Source organism: Vulpes vulpes, chromosome 10 (genome assembly GCF_048418805.1).
Source record: "Vulpes vulpes isolate BD-2025 chromosome 10, VulVul3, whole genome shotgun sequence".
Taxonomy (NCBI): Eukaryota; Metazoa; Chordata; class Mammalia; order Carnivora; family Canidae; genus Vulpes; species Vulpes vulpes.
This window is the reverse complement of record NC_132789.1, coordinates 72,442,004-72,469,052: the sequence shown is the minus strand read 5'-3', so window position 1 is coordinate 72,469,052 and position 27,049 is coordinate 72,442,004. Positions and strand designations below refer to the sequence as shown.

At 43.7% G+C, this 27,049-nt stretch overlaps 1 protein-coding gene across 17 annotated transcripts in view; it reads left to right on the top strand.

Moving 5' to 3' along the window:
* The window catches only part of TMCC3 (transmembrane and coiled-coil domain family 3), a 254,360-nt gene that overhangs the window by 66,709 nt on the left and 160,602 nt on the right, over positions 1-27,049 (top strand). For 4 of the 17 annotated variants that reach the window (XM_072724609.1, XM_072724593.1, XM_072724607.1 and 1 more), the window contains exon 2: positions 1,746-1,839. The exons of the other annotated variants lie outside the window; for them this stretch is intronic. The gene's annotated coding sequence lies outside the window, so the exon portion shown is untranslated. The remainder of the gene's footprint in view (positions 1-1,745; positions 1,840-27,049) is intronic. 17 annotated transcript variants of the gene reach the window in all.

The following is a 27,049-nucleotide window of genomic DNA, read 5'->3' as shown; positions in this document are numbered from 1 at the left end:
GGCTGCTGTTTTATGGGCTATTGCCGAACCAAAAAACCCCAGGTGTGACAAAGATGGGAATGGAAGGACCGTAGGAAATCAGTGCTATAGCTCCTTGCATGACTTAGCACGTCCGGAAGTGCTGCTGGTGTTCAGGTGATGGCAGCTCCGTGTGTTTTTCCATGCCAGCTCAGTGCTTTGGGGGCCCTCCCCTCACCCTGGAGAGCAAAGAGATGGCAGGGCAGAGAGGTCGAGGAGGGAGAGGAGGTACGTGGCTCACCCTTTGTCCTTTGAACAGTGCTCGAGAGGATCACTCATGAACTGCACATTGGGTTGCAGAAAATGAACAGATGTTCTCCATCTTTATTCCTAAAGGTCAGCATCGTGTCTTTGTCCCTGCACTGATAATAGCTGACACTCGTTAAGCTCTTCGATTTCTCATTAAGCCCCACAGCCCCATGAGGAACTTAATAGTACTCCCATCTTTACAAAGAAGAAACCAGATTTGAGAAAGATGAACTTCCCCACAGTGTCACGCCAGTAAGAGATGGTACTGGAATTTGAACCCAGGTCCAACGGCCACATTGTCCTTGTAGCCATGACGCCAGACTGTCTCCTGGCTCTGCATCCCCTGTTCTTTTAACTCCACAGTGCAAACCCTGCCTGCAAAACGTGAAGACCATGTCATACTCTGTGTTTTGTGCTGGTAAAGTCCAATGAATGGCTTTCTGTGCTAGGAGGATTGTGTTCATTCAGTCCCTTTATGCTCTTGAGAAGGAGGAGCCTCCCTCTTTTGAACAGAGCACAGAATGTTCAGAAGTCTGAGGCATGCCAAGGAGAGCCCTGGAGGAGTCTGGCAGGAGCAGCTTACTGAGGGACCCTGTTCTCCTCGCCCCTCTTGGTCACCTTCCCTTCGATCCCTGTGGCCACTTCCCTCCTCTGGCACACAGGAGAGCCTATCCCCGCCTTTCCTTCCAGCCCAAACCTCTTTCTTAAAGCACATCTGAGCAGCAAATTGGCATTTTTTTCTTCTTCTTTTTTTTAAAAAAATATTTTATTTATTTATTTGAGAGAGAGACAGCCTGAGTGAGGGGAGAGGCAGAGGGAGAAGCAGACTTCCTGCTGAGCAGGGACTCTGCCACAGGGTTCAGTCCCAGGGCCCTGAGATCATGACCTGAGCCAAGTTAGATGCTTAACTGACTGAGCCACCAGCGCCCCGCAAATTGGTATTTTCAAAAGAACTTGTGCTCAGTAAGAGGGAAAACCAAAAGAAAGTAGTAACAGAGTGTTTTTCACTTCATATTTTTGTTTCTAAAACTATGACTTTTACAGAGTCCCCAGCCCCTTCTTCTGAGATAATCACACTTAGTCACTTCATGGCTGTGAGCAAACTCCTAGCCATGGGAGTGATTTCCTCCTGGAAATCACTGGCTTGACTTGCCAGTGCCATTTTCTTCCCCAGCACCTGGGATCTGATTTATTTGCTGCCCACTCTTTGAAATGCAAACCTTTTTCTCTGGATTGAGCCCTTGCAATTGATTCTAGTTTCCAGTCTGAGGTAAAGGGATGGTTTTAAAATATATACACAAATTCTCTGTAGTTTGCAAGGTTGAGACTGACTTTCTTCCCCTGGAGTATGGGCTGTGTTTGACTCAGTTTGACTCACTTCTAATTAATAGAAGGTGGAGAAAGTGATGGGGTTGGATTTTGGAGCCTCGGTCATAAAGGCATCGTGGCTTCTGTTTTGTTCCTTTTTGGATTCCTAGTTCTGGGGGAAGCCACCTCCTGTGTCATGAGGATGCCCAGCCCTATGGAGAGGCCTGCGTGGAAAGGGAGTGGAGGTGTCCTGCCAGCAGCCATGTGAGTGAGTCATCTTGGAAGTACATCTTCCAGCCCCAGTCAAGCCCTCAGATGAACACAGCCCTAGTTAGTTAGCACCTTGATTGCAGACTCTCAGAGATCCTGAGCTACAACAACCCAGCTAAAATGCTCCTGAATCTTGACCATAGAAACTGTGAGATTGTTATATAAATGTTTGTTGCCTTAGACCCATATGTTTTGGGAGTAACTTGTTATGTAGCCACAGGTAATCAGTATAGGTGTGAACCTAATTTTCAAGTGATATATGGGGCAGCGATTGTATATACTAGTTTCATATCTTGACTTCCAATTCATTCTTCTCATGTTGAGGAACTTATTAGCTGGGTAAATTATTTCATCTCTAAGCTCCAGTTTCTTCTTCTCTAATGTGGGGATAATAATAGATCCTACCTCACTGAGTTGTTTTAGTTGCCTGATTCATAGTAAGGCACTCAGTAAATAGGTAACTGCTGGTGTTACATTCTCAACTAACATCATTCATACTTCCTCTTACTTGTTTTCAATCCATTCTTAGCTCCTATTGCCAGAACTTCTCATCTCCTAGAGAAACCTAATGAAGAATTTGCTGTTTACACCATGGACATAGGTTTCTCTTAGCTCTTACCATGTTAAACACTGGTAGATTGCTTATGCATCTCCCCAGTTAGCAGTAAGCTTCATGAGGATGGGGAGGAACTTTCTGTCTCTATTTCCAGAGTACCCAACACCAGATAAATGAATGGGTAATTTATACAGCTTCCTCTGCTGTATTTGCACATAAGTTGTTATTGGCACTTAATTTAATTAATTTATGTAATTAAAGTGAACTCCTGTCTCCAGCCAGAGGGTACATAAAAAAAAAAAGCAAATTGAAGAGTCTATTATTCATTTTGCTCTCTGCCTTTCCATCCTGGGAAACTATGATTTTACTGCTGATTTGTTATGGATAGATACAATTGGTTTTTTTTCCATCTCTTTTGAGAATATTGGGGCCATTTATAAGTCAAGGGGAATGTTGCTGAGGGCATCCTCACACTAGGTAAAATATAGTTGGTTAAGGCATTTATTTTTTAATTTTTTAAAGATTTTATTTTAAGTAATCTCTACATCCAACACGGGACTCGAACTCACCACCTCAAGACCAAGAGTCATGTGCTCTACCAACAGAGCTGACCAGATACCTCAACTAAGGCATTTTAAAATTGAAACTATGATTAAAAAAAAAAGAAACTATGATTCACATTATTGCAACAAAAATCCTCATATAGTAGACATTAAACATTTCTTTTCTAGTGTTGGAAGACAACATAGCACAGAGAAAGTGAATGGGATTGTTTCTGACACAGGTCCAAAATCCGAGTTCTAGAATTTATGAAGTATATGTTTGATCAGTAAGTATAACCAGGCTTCTGTGAATCTTTTCATCCCATATTCCCTCTTTTTCATGTCTCCTTATTCACTAGACATTTAATAGGTATTTACTATATGTCAGACAATGCCAAGTACAAGAGCTAGACTAACAAACAGGACCTGGCCCTATGCATAGGGATTTCTGAGGACTGACAGATTGGGGTCTACACAGGGGTTGGATGGGTGCCTGGCAGCTCTCTACAATGGCCTTATGGGCTAAATCTTTCTTAGCACAAAGTCTGGGTCAGATGCAGGCCCCCATGATTGTATCTCTCCAGGCTGTAGGTTTAGATTCCGTGGAGCAGCCCAGTGTGGTGTTTACTTTCACTTTTGCTTTGCTAAGGGAAATCTGGAACTTGTTAGTCTGCTGTTAAAACATTAATTAGTTATACTTCAGACGGTAAACATCATGTAAGCAAAAATTAGTAATTTTAATACTTCTTCTGCTGGAACCAAATGGGAGTGAGAGCCAGATCTGGTGGCATATGAGCCTAATACTCCAGAATCAAAAGCAAAGGGATGCTCAGCAGAATTTAACCAGGGATGCAGGACTGTCCCTGTGGTAAACACACAGATCAGTTAGGAGAGTCCTAGAAACTGGAAAAGGACAACTTGATCATGTGGCTCAGTATCTTTCCTAGTATTTCTTGACAAAATTCACCCATCCCATCTATCCATCCAGTCCTTCTGTCTGTCCATCTCTCTGTTCATGCATCTGTCCGTTCATCCACTCACAAGTGCCTGCTGCATATCAAAAGTAGACAGAAGGAAAAGACATAATTAAGAAATCTGTGGGCTGATAGAAATAGATAGCTAACAGTTACAACATGGTATATATTTTTAAAATATATTGACACCCAGGGTTAATAAAGGAAAAAGGAGATAAATGTTCAGTATTGATGCTGGGAATATTAATCGATGCACTTGCTCTGGAGAGCAATTGGGTAACACAAATGCTCTCATTTGTATTTCCATTTGTCAAGCAATTTCACTTATAGGCATCTATTTGGAGCATTTAATAATGGAAATGTACATGATGTGTAAGAATGCTTATTACTGTTTTCTATGATAAGCAAAAAGGGGAAACAAATGTCCAACAGTATAGGAAGTAGTGACAACCTTGTCTAGGCATATAGTGGGATACAGGGTACTCTCTATTTTTTTTTTGAGAATTTATTTAAGAGAGAGCATAAGTGGGAGGAGAGGTCGGGGGGAAAGGAGAAGCAGATTCCCCACTGAGCAGGGAGCCTGACATGGGGCTGGATTCAGGACCCTGAGATCATGAGCCGAAGGCAGACACTTAACCAACTGAGCCACCCAGGTGCCGCTGGATACAGTGCAGTCTTAGTAATGCCACATTGTTAAAAGAGTGGGTCACAAAACAAGAATAGTATTCCAATTTTGTATAATAAACGTATGCATAAAAACAGTGTTGAGCAGCCTGGGTGGCTCAGCGGTTTAGCACCGCCTTCAGCCCAGGGTGTGGTCCTGGAGGCCGGGGATCCAGTCCCATGTCAGGCTCCCTGCATGGGGCCTGCTTCTCCCTCTGCCCCTGTCTCTGCCTCTCTCTCTCTCTCTGTCTCTCATGAATAAATAAATAAAATCTTTAAAAAAACCAACAACAACAGTGTTGACAGTGGCTATCTCTGCGTCATTTTAATCTTCAAATTTTTGTTCTTTGTGGAGTCCCAGACCTTCTACAGTGAACACAAATTACTTTTGTAGTTATGAAAAGGCTGTTAAAATAGACGTAATAAGAACGCCACTAGCCTAAAGGTCTTGGCCAAGGACTTTGGGGTGCTGAGATGAGCGTTTTGGAGTGGAGCTCACCTGAAACAAACCTGTCCTGTTTCTCATGTCTGCATGTATACATTAATTCATTTGACGGATACCCATGTGTGCACATATGAGTCAGGCGATAAGGTCAGAGAGGGAGGCAGGAGCCAGATCATACAGGCTTTGGATTTTATACTAAATGAGGTGGAAACTGCTGGAGGATTTTAAACCATGGAGTGGCCTGATCTGATCATCCCGACTACTCTGAGCCTCCATAGACGGAGAGAACCATGCAGAGAGGGCTGCCCGTTGAAGTGTTTGGAGAGCTGGAATCCTTGGCACTGCTGAGTATCTGTCCACCGAAGCCACTGCTCAAGGCTCAGGAAGGTGACTGTGAGCCCCTCCGTGCCGGGCAGCTTCCCCTGTTGCACCAGATCCCCCCTCTGCACCCTGCCCTGAGCCCTGGGAGGTTGATTTGTATGAACCTGGTAACTGGTTCCCCATTGGCTTCAGCCAGTGGGGAGGCCAGTGAGAGTGGTCGGAGGGAGAAGAGTGATATCGGGGTACCACGGCCCCTCATATGCCCCCCCCCAACCTTCCTGTTAAGTCATGTCTGGTTCCCGAATCCTTCAACCCAGGTTTCAGCTCCTGTGAAGAGGCTCTCCATCTCACTCTCTCCTTCCAGGGTCATGCCTACCTCTTGAAGTTTCCCTGCACCCTGCCCATACCTTTGTAAACAGTCCCTTTATTAATCTCACCTCTAATTCTGCAATTTGAGTTTGCCATCTGAGGCTCACAGGTACTCTGATAATCCACCTTCTTCCTGGTGGGATCCAAGATGTTCGGATCAAACAGGGCTGGTGGGGGGCTGTTCCACAGGAGCCCGCAGCTCAGAGCGGCCTTGGCAAGGGCTTTGGTTAGTGGGACTTCCCCAGGATAGGCCTTGATGCCCATAATTCTAGACAAAGTCTGGGGCAGCTCATGCATCCAAGGGCATTTCTGTAGTTCTCTGGGTCGGAGCCTCCCAGACCTTGGGGAGAAGAATTGATGGTCTGTTTCCGTCTATTCCGCTCTCAACATACACCAAATTCAGAAAGACCTTGAACGTTTTCCTGTACTTTGGAGCCAAAGAACATGTCAAAAGGAGATGGTAGGGGGGTAGTCGCATAGTGCTGCAGTTAGGAACTCAGACTGCGGAGTCAGATAGACCTGGGTTCAAGCCCTGTCTCTGCCACCTGCTAGTGGGCAACCTTGAGCAAGTTACTTTACCTCCCTGTGTGCCTCAGTTTCACCTGGAAAATGAGGATAATACCTAATTTCCCTTAGGTGTCATTGTAAGGATTAATAGAGATGACACCTAGGGCTTGACTCATTAAATTACCTATCAAATAGTTGCAAGATAATTGTGAAAATTAAAAAATGAGATATTTGTTTATAATAAGGATTTGGCAATTTTTTAGGTATTATATGATTGTGTGGTTATGTTTAAAAAACAAAAGTCCTGGGACGCCTGGGTGGGTCAGTGGTTGAGCATCTGCCTTCAGCTCAGGGCGTGTGATCCTGGGATCTGGGATCGAGTCCCAGGTCAGGCTACCTGCAGGGAGCCTGCTTCTCCCTCTGCCTGTGTCTCTGCCTCTCTCTCTCTGTTTCTCATGAATAAATAAAATCTTTTTAAAAAATTTAAAACAAAAATCCTTATCTTTTTAGAAATACATACTAAAGTACTTATGGATGACATGTTTGGGTCGATTTCAAAATCAGCCATGGAGAGGTGAATAGTGGCTGGGGATATAGCCAGAAATTAATTATTTTTTAAAATAATTTATTTGAGAGAGGAAAAGTGAGAGAGCATGAGTGGAGTAGAGGGAGAAACAGACTCCCTGCTGAGCAGGGAGCCCTGTGGGGCTCCATCCCAGGACCCCGGGATCATGATCTGAGCTGAAGGCAGATGCTTACCTGATTGAGCCACCCAGGTGCCCCCAAGAAATTAATAATTATCAAAGTTTGATAATAGTCACATGGAAATTCATTTTAATGTTCCCTTTTGTGTGTTTGAAATTTTTATAATAAAAAATTTGAAGTTCATACACCTATAAAAGTTTGGTGGAAGGTGAGCTCCCAGCCCTGAAGCCATCTTTACCTCTTGAGAAGCAAGCTAATGCATAAGCCTTCCTTTCTAGGTGATGTTTACTGTTGAGCTGCTCATGGATATTATGCTTTATTTCAGATTTCGTAGGCTGTTTTGAGGTTGTCTGTCATCAGGAAGTAGCCAAGTGTTTTGCTATAGCAACAGCAGAGGATTTTTTTTCTTAATGGCTTTTAAACTACACTCAGCTTTGTACTCTTTAAAATAATGTCTTCTGTGGGAATAAGGTCACTGGGCAGCACAGTTTGCCTTTAGAGTGGGTTAGAGGCTTTTAAAAACATTAGATAGAGTCTCACTAAAAATGTCTTTTTGGCAAAGGCAAAGGGTGTAGTGGAAGAAAGTACTGAGCTAAGAAACACGAATGACCGGTTTTATTTATTTCTGCTTTCCCACTAGCAAGCTATTTGGCTTTGGGCATGTGATTTAGCTTCTCTGAGCCTCTGTTTCCATGTGCAAGGGATGAGGGGATTGGACTAACTTTTCTGATCCTTTTCAATTCCCTCAAATTATTATTATTATTATTATTATTATTATTATTATTATTAAGTAATCTCTACATCCAACGTGGGGATTGAACTCACAACCCCAAGATCAGAAGTCACAAGTTCCACCAGTCCACCAGCTGGACACCCCTCCCAAAACTTGATTTTAATTTAATTTTTTAAAAGATCTCGTTTCTTTATTTGAGAGAGAGCATGCACACGCAGGAGTGAGGGGGGTGGTGACAGAGGGAGAGGAAGAAGCAGACTCCCTCCTGAACGTTGAGCCCAATGCAGGCTCCATCCCTGGACCCGGAGATCATGACCAGAGGCAGTCAGACACTTAACTGACTGAGCCACACAGGCGCCCCCCAAAATTTTATTTTTAATGGTAGCTTTCTACCTAAATATACTCATGTTCACTGGAGAAAATCGGGAACATATGGAAAAGGCAAAATCAAAATTAAAAATTACCTTAGTTCTACTACCCAGGAGATAACTCTTGTTTATCAGTGCCTACACGTTACTGTTTTTAAGCATCAAATTCATGTAACATATTTTGTTGAACAACTAATCTGCAGGTCCTGTGAACCATTGAAGGAATATAAAGATGAGTAAACATGTTCTCTGCCCTGTAGGAATTGATAATTTAATGCTAAACACTGTTCCTTATAGTTACATGCATCGGGTGCTTCCCGTAAGGGAGAGAAGCCCTTCCATCTGTCACTTAAATCTGTGGAGTTGTGATGCCACTTGTGATGTAATTTTGCTCATGTTTAAAGACTTTTTCTCCTGAATGTTATTTTTTATCTCGAGAAGTAGAGCTCTGGTAGGCAGGCTCATGAGGAAAGGACAGACTTGCCTGTAATATTCGTTTCTTTGACGACCTGCCCTAAGCATACCTGAGCTGATGGGGAGAAGCACTTGGTCTCTGACTCTCTCCTCCTCCTTTTCAAGCCACACGGCCACTGCTGCCATTCTGACTGGTGAAAGTGAACTGAGCAACATGACAGCCACAGAGTGGGATGGTTGACAGAGGGGAAGAGGACTGGAGGAGTAACAGATTGGCTTCCAGATCCTCGGGAAGCCAGTCCTTCTTCCCTGGGGACAGTCCACCTTACAACTGGAAGCATCAAGAAATCTCAGAAATCTAGGGGCACCTGGCTGGCTCATTTTGGGGGAGCATGTGACTCTTGATCTTAGGGTTGTGAGTTCAAGCCCCACTTTGAGTATAGAGATTACTAAAAAATATAAACTTAGAGAAAAAAAAAAAGAAATCCTAGTAATCTGGCCTAATGTGATAAAAGAGGAAAGAACAGCCAGGAGGTAGGAATATTGAGAGACTTAAACTTATTTTTTTACTTTACTTTACTTTAACTTATTTTTGATAAATGTGTAATAAAGGCCATTGAACTTTCATTCAGCATGCCAGAGCTGCTTTATTTACTCATGACATTCTATATGTCTTTTTCCACTCCAGTTTTGAAGTGGAAATGTATGATCTCCTCTGCCTAGCAGAATGTCCTGCTTACATACCACTATCCCAGTAACCTCGCCCTGGTTTCAGGGGACTCTGGGTCTGCAGCTGAAGCAAATAAGAGCAGTTTTTTCTCATTATACTCACCTTCCCTGAATGTAACATTTCCATGTCCCCTCCAAATAAATGGAAGTTCAAATAGTACAGTTCAAATAATCAAGACTGATATGTATTTTTTTTTCTACCACAGACTTTGAGTTAGGATTTTCTTGAATTTAGCTTAGATAGATGTCCAGTGCCATTCCACTATTTGGAAAAGATCCTCAGCCCACCCCTACAAATAGAATTTGTCTTCCAAAGTGCAGGAAAGAGACATGAAAGAAGGAGTAAATATTGCCGGTGACATGCACTTGGGGTTTCCCAGTTCTTGAGAAATTCAGGCCTGACCATAACTTACTTGGGTGTTACTGAGAAAAGCAGTTAGAAACAGAAAAAAATACAATGTGCAAGGTCGAAAATCAATTTTGGACTTTATGTGGAGAAGGAATTCAAATCCTGTAACAGAAATGGGCCTTGGAAAAATCTATCTTCCTCATAAGAGTGACACAGACACCTACAGCCCTAGGAGCTTTGGTCGTTCAGCTTGGAAGAGAAGGTTCAGGATTAACGAACACACGAGCTGTCTACAGATATTTGGAGGGCTGTCATGTAGAGAAGGGATTACATTTTTTTTCTCTGTGTGAGGCACAGGGGTTGAACTGATATATTAGTGTGTGAAAACACTAGAGAGAGATTTCTCTTCAGTGTAAGAAGACATTTCTAGGGAGCTGTGCAAAGATGGAAAGAGATCTTTGCACACAGAGGCAGAAAGTCTCTGGTTGCTGGGCAGTGGTGGGGAGACTGCCTCTCCTCCCTCCAGGTGACATCTTCCTCTTGCTTGCTACGTTCCAGCCACACCTCTTTTTCTCAGTTCCCCAGAGGAGCCAGGCCCTTTTCCACACCATTACTGCTGCCTGGGATGCCCTGTCCCCACCTCTGGCCCCCACCCCGACTTCTTCAGCCTGTGAACCACAAAATCTTGCTATTTCTTGAGCTCTCAGCTTAATGGTTTCATCCTCATACAGGTCTTTCCTGACGCCCTTATCCAAAGAAGGTCTTACTGTTCCAATTGTACCATAATGTCTTGCATTTTTTCCTTTAAAGCACATGCCACATTTAGTCAGATATGTATATCATGTATCTCACATGTATACACACACACACACACACGTTTATATGAAACCACACAAACACAGTTTGTGTCACCATTTGTTTAATGTATGTTTCACCACTAGAAGGTAAGCTTTGCAGAAGGTACCATCTCATTTTTTTCATTTCTCTATTCTGTTTACAGCACCTGAAACATGCATGGTAGGTGCTCCATAAATGTATTAATGGAGTATTAATGACATTCGTGCACCAAAGTATCTTGCTTAGTATTACTCTCAGAACGAGACAGGAGCCACTAGAAGAGGTTTTGCATGGGCCCTGCATCCAGCACTAAATAATACTGTATCACCTCGTGTGAAAGTAATTTCTTCTCAGTTTGCTTTCATTCCTTCTGATATTGTCAGAGAGAACAGTTTGGTTTGGTGACAGTCTGTAACTGCCGCTCTTACACCTGCCAATCTCTCTTGTAAACACAGAGAGATCAGGCTCTCAGCAAGCAACACTGTCTAGCCGAATTTAATAGCATGTTGTTTTATTATTATATTCATTCGTTTGTAGGTTGCCTTTTATTTGTGGCAAGTGATACTGACTTTCACCTTATGGTGGTGCTCTGAAGTTTTCTTTTAAAATAATATTATACAAATAAAAATGTGAGTTTATTTAATGAGAGAGAGCATGCACACTAAATACTAAATAGTACAGTTCATGGTATGACAGTGGTTCCTGAAGGGTCTGAAATTTTGGGACAACCGAATCCATCCCTAAACCAGTTCAAGTTCATGGCAAAATAAATGCATTTAAGTGAGGTCCACTGCTATTAGAGGATCCCTGTGATTCCTTCCAGTGTGGAGAGTGGATCTAATAGTTGCAGGTGAAATCTTGTTTGCTCCCTGTGTGAATAGCTGTGGAGGTAGAAAGTCTGTGTGTGGGGGATCCCTGGATGGCTCAGCGGTTTAGCGCCTGCCTTTGGCCCAGGGCACAATCCTGGAGACCCGGGATCGAGTCCCACGTCGGGCTCCCAGCATGGAGCATGCGTCTCCCTCTGCCTGTGTCTCTGCCTCTCTGTCTATCATGAATAAATAAAAATATTTTAAAAAGTCCGTGTGTGTGTGTGTGTGTGTGCGCGTGCATACGCGCACTTGTGTGTGCTGCTCCCCAGGGAAAGTGCAGATATATCATACCACCCTTTCTGTTAAAAGGATTTGTATGTTCTCTGTGATTTCAAATAGGGATTCCATGTACAGATTATCTTCAACTTAACGATGGGACACCCTCTTGATAACCCATCAGAATTTGCAAATATTCTAAGTCAAAAATGCATTCAATACACCAACCCTGCTGAACATCAGAGCTTAGCCTCACCTTCCTCAACTGCCCGGAGCACTTACGTTTGCCTACAGCTGCGCAAGGTCATCTCACACAAGGCCTATTTTATAAGAAAGTGTTGAATAGCTCACGTAATTTACTGAATACTGGACTGAAAGTGAGAGACAGAATAGGTGTATGGGTGCAGAGTGTTGTGAGGTCATGTGGCCAACTGGGAGCTGTGGCTCACTGCTGCTGCCCAGCATCACTAGAGAGATGGTCAGGAGCTGGATGGGGAGGATGTTTCTGTTGCAGCTTCTTTCCAAGAAGACAGGAAAGGGAAGGGAGTGATCTGAGGGTTATGGCACCTAAATGGCTGTTGGGTGTTGTGAGGGCAGCAGGCTCCCCGTTTTCTGAGGTAGGTTGTCAGGGACTGGACAAGGGGGAGAAAAAGGGAGGCAGGGCTGACCTAGGCTGGCCACCTGTTGTAAAGGTCTGAAAGGCAAGTTGGGCCGAGTCCCAGGAGGCCTTTACCACCAGAGAGCAAGTTGAAAAGATGTTGGCTGATTACAGCGTTGTCACTGCTGCCTTTTCCTGCTGTTTGGGTCTGTGCCAAATTTTCTTTGCTTATAAAAATCCAAACCCTGGGGCTAAGACTCTTCTGTTCCCATTAGAAATTCAGCAGAGATAGTAGGACGGGGGAGATTATAGCTTTACTGATTGTTTCACTTTTGGCAACTGCCTGATTAAAAACACGCAGAGAGGGACGCCTGGGTGGCTCAGTCAGTCAGGCATCGACTCTTGGCTTCTGCTTGGGTCCTGATCTCAGGGCCATGGGCTGAGCATGGAGTGCTCAGCATGGAGTCTGCTGGAGATTCTCTCCCTCCCCTTCTGCCCCTCCCCCTCTAGGCGTGCACATGCCCTCATCCTCTCTCTCACTCTTGGTGTCTCTCTCTAATAAATAAGTAAAATATTTATAAATAATTAAAACATGCAAAGAAACAAACCAGGTAACTTAAACTGGGTGTAAACCATGGCCAGTGTTTTGGCTTTGCATTTGAAGCTGCATCGTTGGTGATCGTTGGTGACATCGTTTCTGTGATGAGTATCATCTGTCACCATGTGAGCCGGTTGTCCTTGGTGTATGTGTGTGTGTGCACATGTGTGCTCACATAGATCCAAGTCAGTGGCTCCTGTTGATTGCAGATCTGAGCCTTGTAATCAAAGGTCAACAGCTTCAACTCAACAAATACTCAGTGGGTATTTATGGAGTACATACTATTTGTCAAGCATCATGAGGGGTTGCTATGTGGATGGTGTGTGTCCATGTCTACTCATGCCTACAATGTAATGATTAGAACAGTACCATGTAAGTTAAACAAGTGGTCTAAATAAGAGATCAACAAAATGCTCAAGGATTGGGGTGCCTGGGGGGGGGACTCAGTTGGTTAGGAGTTGGTTAGGTGTCCAAATCTTAATTTCAGTTCAGGTCATGATCTCAGGGTTGTGAGATTGAGCCCTGCATGGGGCTCACACTGGGCATGGAGCCTATTTGGGATTTTCTCTCTCCCTCTCCCTCTGTCCCTCCCCCTGATCACGTGTGTGTGTGTGTACTTCCTCTCTCAAAAAAATAAAAAATTAAAATTAAAAAGCTCCAGGATCACAGAGGAAAAAGCATTTAATTCTAGTTGGAGATTATTAAGGAAGGCCTTATAGAAGAGACATTTGATCTGGGCCCCCAAGAAGATGGCACGGGGTAGTGGGGAACTGGGAAAGATACCAAAGCATAAAGACGTGGGAAATGTTTTGCTTGGGGAATGCTGTCATGAAGTAAACCTCTAGATTATCTCGTGGTATGTGGGTCGTAATATGGCTAGGGAATCCCTTTACATATTGTGCTCAGGGGGTGCTGCACAGCAGTGGCAGTACACAGTGTGGGGAAGGCTGTGAGTGCCACAGGCAGCGGGACAGTCTGGAGGTGATGCAGGTGGACCACTAGAAGAATTTCAACCTCATTTATGGTCATCAGCTAATAAAAGTCTTACTCAAGAAGGTTCCAGTAGACATATAGTTTATTTTACATTTTGATATTTGGAGAGATGAGGTTCAGAACTTCTAGACTATTTGACAGATGACCAAATGAGTAATGTCATCCAGGAGAGTATGAGTTTCTCTAAGACGTAACATCATGATCAGCAGAACTGTATTTTGTTTTTGAAAGTCAGAATTATTTTATTGTACCCACTTAAAGATAGCTTCCTACTTTAAAGTAGGTTTTCCATTTTAAGAGGTGATTCCGCCCCCCCCCCCAAACCAAATGTTACGCTTGTAAATTAAAACATTATATGTTCTCATTCATTTGGGGAATATAAATAATAGTGACAGGGAATATAAGGGAAGGGAGAAGAAATGTGTGGGAAATATCAGAAAGGGAGACAGAACATAAAGACTCCTAACTCTGGGAAATGAACTAGGGGTGGTGGAAGGGGAGGAGGGCGGGGGGTGGGGATGAATGGGTGACGGGCACTGAGGGGGACACTTGACGGGATGAGCACTGGGTGTTATTCTGTATGTTGGCAAATTGAACACCAATAAAAAATAAATTTGTTATAAAAAATAATAAACAATCAAAAAAAATTGAAAACAACCTGAAACTAGTGAGCAGAACTACAGGTCTGCTGTCTCTGCTCTGCATCCTTCTGCATTAAGCTGACTGGTCCTTCTGAATATCTGCCAGCAGGTGGTGACAGTGCTGTCTCACAGTTTCAGTTTTTCCTTTTAGTTATTTGTGTATGGTTTGCAGACACACTACCTATTCGTTATCTGGAAACTTAGGAAGCATATTGGGGGTGGGTGGCGTGACGTAATTGCTCCACCTGTAGATAATTACTACCTGCTATTATGTGCATAATAATCACTTCTGGTAGATTTCAGTAGCCTCCGATGATAACAGATCTTTGAAGGTGTGGACCCTGGTCTCCACCACAAGCTCCCTGAAGAGCAGAAGGAGAAGGCGAAAGCACTTCTGAGAACCAAATCCTGCGTCCAGGACCCCCCTTCCTGAAGCAGGGCACAGCCCGGGGAGGACTGCTGGCGAGGCCCAGCTCCCGGCCTCCTGGGCGCTCAGGCGAGCATCCTGGCCGTGCTGCTGCAGGAAGGTGCGGGTGGGGGTTGGCAGCCGCACCCACCCCGACAAGGGGCTGGGGGGACTTGGGCTGCTGGGCTCACTTAATTCTCGAATGCTGGTCTCAAGAAAGCAGAATTGCCTGTCCCACGTTTCTGACCAATCCATACACTTTGAGCCCTGTCTTTTTTATCATAAAAATCCTTTCTAATATCCATGTTGCTTATTCACAAACCCTCTGATGCTGATCAAAGATAAAGGTACTTGCAGCCTTATAATAACCACCTCTGGGGTGTCAGCTTTTATTAGAGTCATTCACACGCTAAATAACTGCTTCTAGGGTATAAATTAAAAACCACACATCTTTATATCCCAGCTGATGCTGGAGTATTTTGAAGAGAATTAGAGACACTTTTTCAATTTATGTGTAGAACTTGTGTGTGTGTGTGTGTGTGTGTGTGTGTGTATATATATATATATATATATATATATATATATATAATTGCTTAACCCTTTTCAATTTATATTGTGTGTGTATATGTTGCTTAACAAAAGTGAGCAAAAGTAAAAACATGCTGTATACGTGGTTTTTTGGCCTACTGTTGTTATTAATAACATGTTATGAATATATTTCCAAATTATATATATAATGTACTTCTGCATTATTAGGGTTTTTTTAAGATTTTATTTATGAGAGACACACAGAGAGAGGCAGAGACATAAGCAGAGGGAGAAGCAGGCTCCCTGTGGGGAGCCCAATGTGGGACTCGATCCCAGGACCCCCTTTGTGACCTGAGCAAATGCTCAACCACTAAGCCACCAAGGTGCACCTACGTTATTACTTTTAATGACTATATAGTGTTCCATTAAGAATTTACTCACAGCTCACTATGATGGACATTTGTGATTTTTACAACTTTTTGCTATTATAGATATCCCTATGAAGATTGTCTTTGGGGGATCCCCGGGTGGTTCAGTGGTTTAGCGCCTGCCTTCGGCTCAGGGCATGATCCTGGAGTCCCGGGATTGAGTCCCACGTCAGGCTCCCTGCATGGGGCCTGCTTCTTCCTCTGCCTATGTCTCTGCCTCTGTGTGTGTGTGTGTGTGTGTCTCATGAATAAATAAATAAAATCTTAAAAAAAATTGTACTTGTTTCTTTGTATACTTGTTTGTTTTATTAGGATACATTCCTAGAAATGGAATTGCTGAATCATAGGGTTTGCACATTAGAAAAATGCTTAAGGGGCACCTAAGCGGTGCAGTCAGTTAGGTTTCTGATTGGCTCACATCGCAAGATCAAGGTCGTGAGATTGAGCTCCACGTGGGGCTCTGTGCTCAGAGCAGAGTCTCCTTAAGATTTTCTCTCCCTTTCCCTCTGCCCCTGGGCACGTGGGCCACTTTCTTTCTCTCTCTCAAATAAATAAATCTTTTAAAAAATATTTAAAACAAAATTTCAAATTACTCTTTGAAAAAAAATGTAGCAATCTATACTCCCACCAGCATCTGCTTTATTAAAAACTCTCCCACAGTGGAAAGAATATTAAAGAAAAACACTCTCATCTGATAGGTAAAAAATGGTCACTCATGTTAATCTTAATTAGTTGGACTTTTGGACTTCAAATATGTTTGCTATTTAATTTCTCCTTTTATTATTGTTTCAAATATTGGTAGTGTAGGAAAATCAGCCTGCTGTGCCTTTATCTCCCCCACCCCCCATTTGCCAAATGCCTTAAAATTATTCTTCAGGTCAGGAAGCATAAAGTCAATTTAAAGCATTTTCAGTCATCACATTTTCCTAGTTGAAGTCCCTGTCCAAGTGGGGCAGTGTTTCAACTGCTCCATTTCTGGTACTGCCCCCGGGAGTCAGGTATTGTTTAAAACCTTCCTTGAGGAATGGATAAAGATAATTTTTAGCTGCCAGACTGTCCAGAGACGATGGTGAGATGCTTATTAAGATGTCAGCATTTAAACCTGCCGAGTAATACTCCTATAACACAATATGAGATGAGATGAGAGCTTAGAATTATGGAATTAATTTGAAGGATGTAGACAGCCAAAGAGACCATTTAACCACAGAAAGATCTTTTTTTTTTCTTTCCAGCAGAATTATGTAGTTTTCTTGTCTATAACTGATTAACCAGAAAATTGCTGTATCTTAAGTTCATCTGCTGTTGTGTTTTGGGTACATGGTACAGGGAGTGTTTCCTTCTCCTCCCACTTCATCAATGTTGTATTTCTTTTTTTTTTAAGATTTTATTTATTTATTCATGAGAGACATACAGAGAGAGAGAGAGAGAGAGGCAGAGACACAGGCAGAGGGAGAAGCAGGCTCCATGGAGGGAGCCTGACGTCGGACTCGATCCTGAGTCTCCAGGATCATACCCTGGGCCGAAGGCCGGCACTAAACTGCTGAGCCATCCAGGGATCCCTCATCAGTGTTTTAGAAGTCAGTATATGAACACTGGGCCAAAATAGCAGTTCTAAGAGTTGTTTCTAAGTTGGTTAGACATATGAAAAGGACTAGCTCCCAAGTGCAGGTCACCCTCTATCCTATGGCTACCAAGAACCATCTCCCTTCCTCTTCCTCTCCCTGTTGCCTTATGCTCAAAATTGCTTTAAATAGGATGGGCTCTCTCTAAATAAGGGATTTGCATTTCAAGCTAAGGCCTAAAGTTAAAATACCTTGAAAGGTAAGAATGACTGTAAGTTTACACCGAGATGTAAATGTCTAAGGTTACATTAGATCTTTCGCACAGGAGCACTGGGCTCCAAAAATGGGATGAGGTGAGTGAGATCCAAGAGAAGAAAGAGCCAGAAAGGAGAAACCAGAGTACAGAGCAGTGCAGTTTGGTCTAAGACTCAACTTGGATGACAGGTTTCCTTTTCAGGGGGCTTTCCCATTGTGTCATTGGTATTTGTAATGGAACAATTTGTGGGGAAATTGGTGTTTTAATGACTTTAATTAACTGATTCTGTTGCTTAGAATAATTTTCTCTCTCCCTCTGCCTCCCTCGCTGGCTGTGCTATCAAAGGTATGGTAGGTATTTAGTGAACATTTGGTTTCTAATTCTTTAATAGATGCTCTTCTTCAAAAGAACGTACATCCGCTCTTCAGATGCTTCCTGCCAAATAAAGTAGCTGCTTCCCACTTTTGAAAATCCCTGGTCCGCTCTCCTGTGCAGCGCTCTTGTCTCTCTAGACGGCACCCCCAGTTCCTGTTCATTTGGGCCTTCGTGCTGAAGGCCCCACTGCTGTTTCTCCTCCAAAATCTTCCTTAAATCCCATCTCCTGGACTCTCATGCTTCCAGGACTAAAGCCCGTTTCTGAAAACACACTTTTCTCTAACATCCCTGTTCTTTTGTATCTATAAGTGTCCAGTTAGTAAACTCTTAAAAAAAACTCTTTTATATATATATTTTAAAGATTTTATTTATTATGTGATGGGGGTGGGGGTGGGTGGAGCATAAACAAGCAGAGCAGCAGGCAGAGGGAGAGGGAGAAGCAGGCTCCTTGCTAAGCAGAGAAGCTGAGGACCTGGGGCTGGATCCCAGGACCCTGGGATCAGGACCTGAGCTGAAGGCAGCCACTTAAGCACTGAGCCACCCAGGAGGGCCCAGGTATACACATTTTAAATACTGACAAATATTCCAAAGTTGCCTTTAAAAGAGGCAGTACTTAATGCTAATTTACACTCCCATCACAAACCCTCATTTAGCCTTCCTGTCTCATCTGAAGGGTCTTAGGAAAGCCTGACTTGTCACCTTCACCTCCAGGCATTGTGGGGTGCCCCTCCTTTCTTCTCAAATGTTCCCCCAAAGTGCTATTAGATTCCCAAATTTTGGCGATCATCCCATTTTTTTGAGTATTTGTTAAATAATCTGTGTCCACCACGCTACCATCTTTATTCTTCCCTTTAACTTTTTTTTTTTTCTGATTTCAAAAGTAACCGTGTTCACTGTATAAAATTCCAACATTGGGGAAATACTTTATGTTAAGGAAATATAAAACATCTCTGTACTTTTAGAATATGAAAGAGCGCTAATTCAAAGGGATACATGCACCCCGGTGTTTATAGCAGCATTATTTACAATAGCCACAGTATGGAAGCAGCCCAAGCAGCCATGATAAATGAATGGATCACGAAGATGTGGCATTTATATACAATGGAATGATATTCAGCCATAAAAAAGAATGAAACCTTGCCATTTGCCATAACATGATTGGAGCTAGAGAGTATAATGCTAAGGGAAATAGGCCAGAGAAAGACGGATACTGTATGATTTCATTCCTACGTGGAGTTTAAGAACCAAAGTGGCAAACAAAGGGGAATAAAAAGAGACAAACCAAAAAACCCAGACTCTTAACTATAGAGAACAAACTGATGGTTACCAGAGGGAAGGTGGGTCGGGGATGGGTGAAATAGGTGATGGGGTTTGAGATTATACATATCGTGATGAACACTGAGTAATATAGGTGGAACTGTTGAGTCACTATATTGTGTACCTGAAACTAATATAACACTGTATGTTCACTACAGTGAAATTAAACATTTTTAAAAACCTCAGTGTTTTAGGTAGTCTTCATCTGTACTACTCGCCCAGACCTCTCTCACTAGCACTTAGAGCATACACTATATGAGATACACATCTGTCTCACCCACAAGCCTGAGTTCCTAGAGGGAAAGCACCAGATCTTTCATCTTTGTGCCCCAGCACTTAAATATGCACGGATGCATAGTGCATGGTCAGTAAATGTCTGTCACTTGGAAGAACAGGGAATATAAGATGAGCCTCAGAAAGCATGCCAGGTTTACATAAGCACCTCTAATGGATACTGGTATGATGTATGGATTTTCTTTTTCTTTCTTGGTCTCCTTTTTATGGGGTGGCTTTGCATGGACTTTCCCACAGTGCCTGACTCTCACAGAAACTCTAATGCTGATGAAATTTACCCTCTTCTAGATGATTTGGTTTCATAGCCATTAGGATTTGTTTAGTTCCTCTAACAAAGAAAATGCAGGAGCCTGGGAAGCAGTTATTAGCTGAGGGAGATTGGTTTTCCAGTGTGATTTGTTGCTATGTGTGTTTATTATCCACTGGCTCTGTGCTCATCAAGTCAATACCCCTGCATTCTGCTGAGCCAGGCAATCTGGTGAAATAAGCAGTGAAGCCAGGCGCTGTTCAGGTTCCAGAATCTCACAGCAGCAGCAATAAGAACTGCCCTGTATTGAATGCCTACCACGTACGGGATGTTTTACATGTCACTTAATCCTCATAAAAACACTGAGGAAACATTTTTCTTCTAGTTCCAGATGATATTCAGCCTCAGGGGGGTAAACTTTCCAAGGTTATACAGCTATGAGGTAGTAGTAGCTGGCTTTGAATCCCTTTTGCTAACAAACCATCTTGCTTTCCTTTTTTCATCCTCTCTCCTTGTTCCCCAGCTCCCAACATGGTCCTTTTGCCATGGAATAAGAAAAGTAGATCATCCGATAGATAAGCCTGGAGTCCTGTCTCTTGTTCATTGGAAACGCTGTTTGAATCCTTGAAAAAACTTTTCATTTTTAACTTATTTTTATCCTCCCCCTCTTCTAAAATTGTAGACTCCTGGAGATGAAAAGAGTCAGGTTCATCCATTCACATTCTGCTGGGGGAGAAGCAAGGGACCCCATGACTGCCACCCATTCCCACCATGGCAGTAGAAAGTCTTCCAGATTTCATTGTGTGAATGAAAAGTCTCATGTTACTTTGGACTTATGTGGGTGCAGAGCTAGAATGTAACAGATTTAAACATCACAGGTAAACTATAAACTAGAACCAGAAACATAGATTTGTCCATGGCCCCCGTGAAGAGAAACAAATTGCTCCAAAGCCAATTCCTACCAAGAGACTAAAGATCTTGCAGGTTCCTTTTTAAATTCACCCCATCCCAAATGGTCAAACATTTCTCTCATTTTTACTGATGTGTAGAAAATAGATCTGTGGCCATAATTGTATATGTGAGATTTTAAAGGAAATTCTTTGCTTATTACACTTTATATTGCATTGACCCCCAGTAGGACTGGGCTGGCACTCTGCAGTCAGACATGTTAAAAATATACCTGCAGTGTGACTTAACTGTTATTCACACTAGATGGAATAAGTAAAAACTATAATTATGTCATTTCAGATCAGGTTTTGTTACCAAATGATTTGCATACACTTAGAAAAAAATTGGGAGTTTGCACAACTTTGGGGGTTTCAGAATTGCAGATAAAGGATCGTGAATCTATAATTTTCTGCCTTTAAAAAAAACAAGATTGATTGATTTGAGAGAGTGCAAGCTAGTGGGAGTGGGGGAGGAGCAGAGAGAGAGGGAGAAAGAGAATCTCAAGCAGACTCCCACTGAGCGTGGAGCCTGATACAGGCCTCAGTCTCGAGACCCTGAGATCATGGCCTGAGCTGAAATCAAGAGTTGGACACTTAACCAACTGAGCCACTCAGCCACCCTCATAATTTTCTCCTTTTTTGCACCGTCAACAATATGATAGAGGAACCTCCTACTCCTTGTTAGAAGCAAAATAAAATTGGTTTCCATGGAAGGGGCTGGTTGGCGCCGTTCCTCTGTGTGCCTGTTTGGAAGCTCAGTTCCAACCTTGACAGTGCTCAGGATCCTCGCCCTTGACCTCCACCCAAACCAATTCCTTCAGCCACATTCCCTTTGTTGTCTCCTAAGTAGATGTGGAGAACAGTCTGTTGCCATCATCGTCCTTGTGAGAATCAGCCATACTTCACACAACTCAGCAGCCTGCATTTCTGGATGCCACACACTCCCTGAGCCTTTGTTCCTTGGTTTTTGGGAGCCTTCACCATGGAAACCATCTTGGCTCATCTCATTGCGTTCCCAGGTGGTCTCCGAGACTTTGCCCACACGGGGCCACGCTGAAAAACGCAGTCTGGCCCACAGGTTTACTTTTCACATTTTAACTGCTTTTTTTGGCTCGCGGCACAATCCCAAGGATTTTTCTGCAGAGGGATGGGTTTTTCAGCCTGCCTGGTGACCAGGCTGCTGTCTCTCACTCTGCTCCGTGTGAGACGCACACGCTTCTTGCTCCCACGACGATGCCTCGCGATTTGCAAAGCCGTTCTGAGATTAACAGGCCAAAGCCAGATGGTTTGACAAACTCTTGTTCCCGCTTCCATTCTGGTTCCTTGAGGCCTCTTATGTTCTGTTTAGCTATTGCTTTTCCAGTTTGTGTAGTACATCAAGCAATGAGTGTCTTCAGAAACTATTTATACCATGAAGTGTCTGGCTGCTGTTGCTGGTGACTGGAGTTTGACAGCTGGCACCATCAGCTTCTCCCAGCACCTGATTTATACCAGTGCTCATGCCATGTGGCTCTCACTGGGCCAAGAGTCTTCAGTCAGCCCAGCAAGTTAAATTGCCAAGGAAACAATGTCTAGTGAAACCTCAGGATTTACAGCCTGTTCTCAGGCTGTAAGGTGTTCTCTAGAATTCCTGCTGACATGGTCTGTTCCCTTAATCTCCCTGACCTGTGAGGTAGATGAATCTTTGAAAGTTTCCGCAGGATTCCTTTTCCCACACTCAGGGCCTTGGACAGGGTTCCAAAGAAGATGGACTTTAGGGGATCCATGAACTTCTGGACTATTTTGTGTGTATGTACGTGTGGGCATGTTTTGGTGATGAGAGGCCTGCACTGAGTTCTTAGCATAATATTCTAAAACTGCTTAGTTTTCTGAGCCCCTGGAAAATGAGAATGAGAGTAGATCTTAAGCCCATTCGTTTGAATGAAGCTACAATGAGAAAATGCCTAGCACAGTATCTGTAAGCAGCACAGTATCTGTAGGCACTCGACAAGTATTAGCTTTCATTATTTGTGTGAACCTGTGATCCTCAAAAGATGAAAATTATGTGACTGACTTTTGTATTACTTCAAATTAGGTAGGAGAGGGGCCCCCTGGGTGGCTCAGTGGTTAAGTGTCTGCCTTTGGCGTGGGTTGTGATCCTGGGGTTCTGGGATCAAGTCCCACATCAGGCTCCCTCCATGGAGCCTGCTTCTCCCTCTGCCTCTCTCTGTGTGTTTCTCATGAATAAATAAATAAAACCTTTAAAAAAAATTAGGTAGGAGATACGTCATCAATAAGAATTATCAACATTTTTAGAGCCCTTTATGCTGTGCAAGCACCTTCATAGTATTGCCTTCCATGATCCTCGCAGCAGCCTCGCTGGTGGGTGGTGAGGCAGGGTCACTTCCCCTTCAGCAGCCAAGGGAGCTGAAGGTGGAAGGAGAGGGAGAGCACTGGGAAGAGCGGCTTCCACGCAGTCCGGCAGATGGTAGCTCTCAAGGCTGGGTGTTACACTAACATTGGCAAATTGAACTTCAATAAAAACAAATGAAAAAAAAAAAAGACAGGTACAGTACAGACCATGGTGTGCACCTAGACTCTTGAGGTGCAGCAGGGAGGGCAGAGAAGGCTCCCTGGACGCAGTAACCCCTGGACTGAGCCCTGGGCCGTGGGTGGGCTGGGTGCCTGGAGGCGGGGGCCTGGCAGGTGCTCCGGGTGGGAGGATGGTGGGCACGAGGAGGCACAAGAGCAGTGGAAGTTGCCCCCTGGCCAGGATTTCAGCTGTGTTGAACGCATCTACAGATGGTGAAGGTTTAGAAGTTAAGTGGAAGAAGGATAAGCACTCTTGTGTTAAGGTGATACATTTTAAAAACTCATTAAAAAAAACCCTCATTTTAATGTGTCATTTTGTAAGTTGTGTTTGAGTTGTTTTGTGTTTGCGATCTGTTTTTAGTATTTCTGTTTGTATTGCTCCCAGTACGTCTCCTGGGCGGTCAGCATTCCAGAATTCCATTTGGCCTCTGGCCTGTTTAGTTCCAAGTCACCAATTCAGCTGTTCATTTCATGCTTACCATGGTCCAGGCCCTGTGCTTGAGCAGTTGTGGGTTGTGTCTGTGTGTCCATCCCTGACTGGATCAGCAGAGAGCTCAGCATCCCTGACCCCAGAAACCCCATCCCTCTGTGGCTAGACCAAAACACCTGCTCTCGGAGCCCCTGGGTGGTTCAGTCGGCGAGCATCCCAAGTCTTAGTTTTGGCTCAGGTCATGATCTCAGGGTCGTGAGATCAAGCCCTGCATCCAGCTTTGAGCGGAGTCAGCTTGAGATTCTTTTCCCCTCCCTCCCTCTACCCCATGCCCCTCCACCCAGCTCACACTCACTCTCTCTTTCTCTCTCTGTCTCAAATAAAATCTTTTTTAAAAAATCAGTTGGTTTCAGAGATACCCCTAATTAATACTCCCCTTTTGTTCATGTGAGGAAAAAGAAAAGGCAGTGCCAGTTGGTGAGCAAGGCTCATTCCAGGATCTAAGAGGCATGAAGCAGGGGAAATAAGTAACCACAGGTGACAACTGAAATAACTGGGTACAGGCAGAAATGTCCATTTGACCTGGCTTGTAACTGTTTTTGGACTCTGGGGCTTTTGGAAAATTGCCTGGCTCCACCTAAGTTTTCATAGAGATCAAAGGCTTGTTCCCTCTAAATGTGTTTTTAAGCATTTAGGTAGAAATGCATGTTCCCTTTCATGCAGGTTGATAAGAAGGCAGCATGCTGCTGTTAGACCGGGCATCCTTTATCTGTTGGCGTTCTTTATGTATGTTCTGGGCATTTCTAAGGTTCTTTTCCTTTTAACAGCATCTTTAAGACACAGGACACTTAAAAATTGTGTTAAAGACATGGCATATGGTATTTGCTTTAAAATGCTCCAACACACATGCAGTGTGGGAGGATATGAGATAAGGGTGATGGATATATGGGGTTTTTATACCCTTTACCTTGTTAATCTGAAAGTTTTCACGAGGGAAAAAAAATCTCAAACAACTTTTAAAAGACTGATAACAAACTGCTGACTGGAAATGTGAAACGCCCTACATGGCAGGACACCCTCTGATACCTTTGGAGACCGCCAGCTCTGGATGCCGTGCCTTCTTTGGACCCCAGAGTTCAATGGAAGAGATGCTGATGAGCCAGGGGAAGCAGAGGTGCCCAGAGGTGGCAGCTGTCTGCAGGTGTGAGGCTTCTCTCAGCTCTGGGAGTTGTTTCGAGAACTGTAGACTTAGCGGCTCCCCAGAGCAGTTACTTCATCCTCTGCTTTCCGCAGTGGTCTCTGATTCTTTGGTTAGAGGTTGGGAAACTGTTGGTTTGTTTGCTCATTCATTCATTCATTCATTCATTCATCAAATATTAACTGGACATTAGTCTAGAAGCTTGGGATGTGGCAGTGAGTTGAAGATATGTTCCACTGTGGGGAGCCTGATGATTAACACGTACACCTACAAATGGGCACAAGCACTGCTGGTGGTGATAAGTGAGTGCCAGGAAGACCTGTATGCAGGACTGAAGGTTGGGGAAGACACCAGAGCTACTTTAGGTTGGGAGATGAGAGAGGACACCTCTGAGGAGGTTCGCTTTGAGCTGGGCCACGAATGACGAGAAAGAGCCAGCTGTTCTAGGGGAACAGCTTTCCAGATGGAGGGAATGCAGAGATCGGAAGGCAGCCTTGACCTGCCTTGACCTGCTGGTAAAACAGGATGTGAGCATGGGCTCCATCTTTTGTACATTTTTTCCCCCTTTATTCTCTCCTTATTCTCTTTTAAAGTGTGTTTCCTCCTATCGATGAGTTTCTCTCTCTGGGTTCCAGTTTCCACCATTTGTCTTCGTGGGTCGTCCCTGAACCCCCACAGCTGTCCTCTGTTGACTTTTGGTTGAGGAAGCCTGTGGTCCTGGAAGGAGTATGGGCTCATGGTCATGGGTAGGCCTGTCAGAGGTGTGACTCACCGCCAGCACTGTTGGCATCGCTCCGGAAATAACTTGCAAGTCAGAATTCAGCGGCCGTCCTTTCAAACTCACATCTGCATCTCTCACTTTTCACAGGTTGAATCAGAGTTGTCAGTTGAGAAAGAAACCTTAGACATTGTGTAGTAATGAGGTGTGTTTTTTGGGAGGGGACCTGATTTTTAATGTAATTTAATTGAACTTTTTTTGGTTTTTAATTTTAAGAGATGACTGTTCCGCAGATTGAGTAGACAGTAGAGATGGACACGCACAGACTGCTGGTTGGAGCACACATTGGTGTGGGCCTTAAAAGCGTCCCTGCCTTTTGACCAGGAAATTCCATCTCTAGGATTTTATTCTAAGAAAGTATCAGGAACGTGTGCAAAGGTTTGTCTGTAAAAATCTTCCCCACTGTGTTAAATGGGAAACGATCTAAGTGTTGAACAAGAGAAAACTGGCTAAATGAGTTGTGGCTCATCTCTGAGAACACTACATGGCCATTTAAAATGATACTGTGGAGGGGCGCCTGGCTGGCTCTGAATCTCAGGGTCGTGAGTTCAAGTCCCACGTTAGGTGTAGAGCCTGCTTAAAAAAGAACGATGAAATAAAATGATACCGTATAATATGTTTAATGGTGTGGAAAGCTGTTTACATTTTATGTCAAGAATACTTTTGGCCACAGTTAATTAAAAACAATTATTTGGGGGTACCAGGTGGCCCAGTCGGTTAAGTGTCCAACCCTTGATCTCAGCTCAGGTTTTGATTTCAGGGTCAAGAGTTCAAGCCCCATATTGGGCTCCGTGCTGGGGAGGGAGCCTATTTAAAACAAATTATTTGCAGTGGCTGAAGTTAAGTAAGGATTTATTTTTCTCACATAAGAACAAGTTGGAATAATGTAGGCAGCTGCTGACATTAGTTCCGTGAGTAAGCAGCATCAGCACTGCATCTCTGTAGTGTCTGTGAGCTTCCTAATGCTTGACAGATACCTCATGGTCCCAAGAGGACTGTTGCAGCTCCAGGTGTTGAGTCCACCTCCAGAGCAGAGAGGTGACAGCTGCTATATCTACCTTTTATTAGGAAAGCCAGAATTTGGGATGCCTGGGTGGCTCAGAGGTTGAGCATCTGCCTTCGGCTTGGAGTGTGATCCCAGAGGCCTGGGATCGAGTCCTGCATCAGGTTCTCTTCAGGGAGCCTGCTTCTCCCTCTGCCTGTGTCTCTGCCTCTCTCTTTGTGTCTCTCATGAATAAATAAATAAAATCTAAAAAAAAATTAAATAAAAATAGGTGAAGCATCTAACTCTTTTTTTTAAAGATTTTATTTATTCATAAGAGACACAGAGAGAGGCAGAGACACAGGCAGAGGGAGAAGCAGGCTCCATGCAGGGAGCCTGACGCAGGACTCGATCCCAGGTCTCCAGGATCACACCCGGCTGAAGGCGGCGCTAAATCA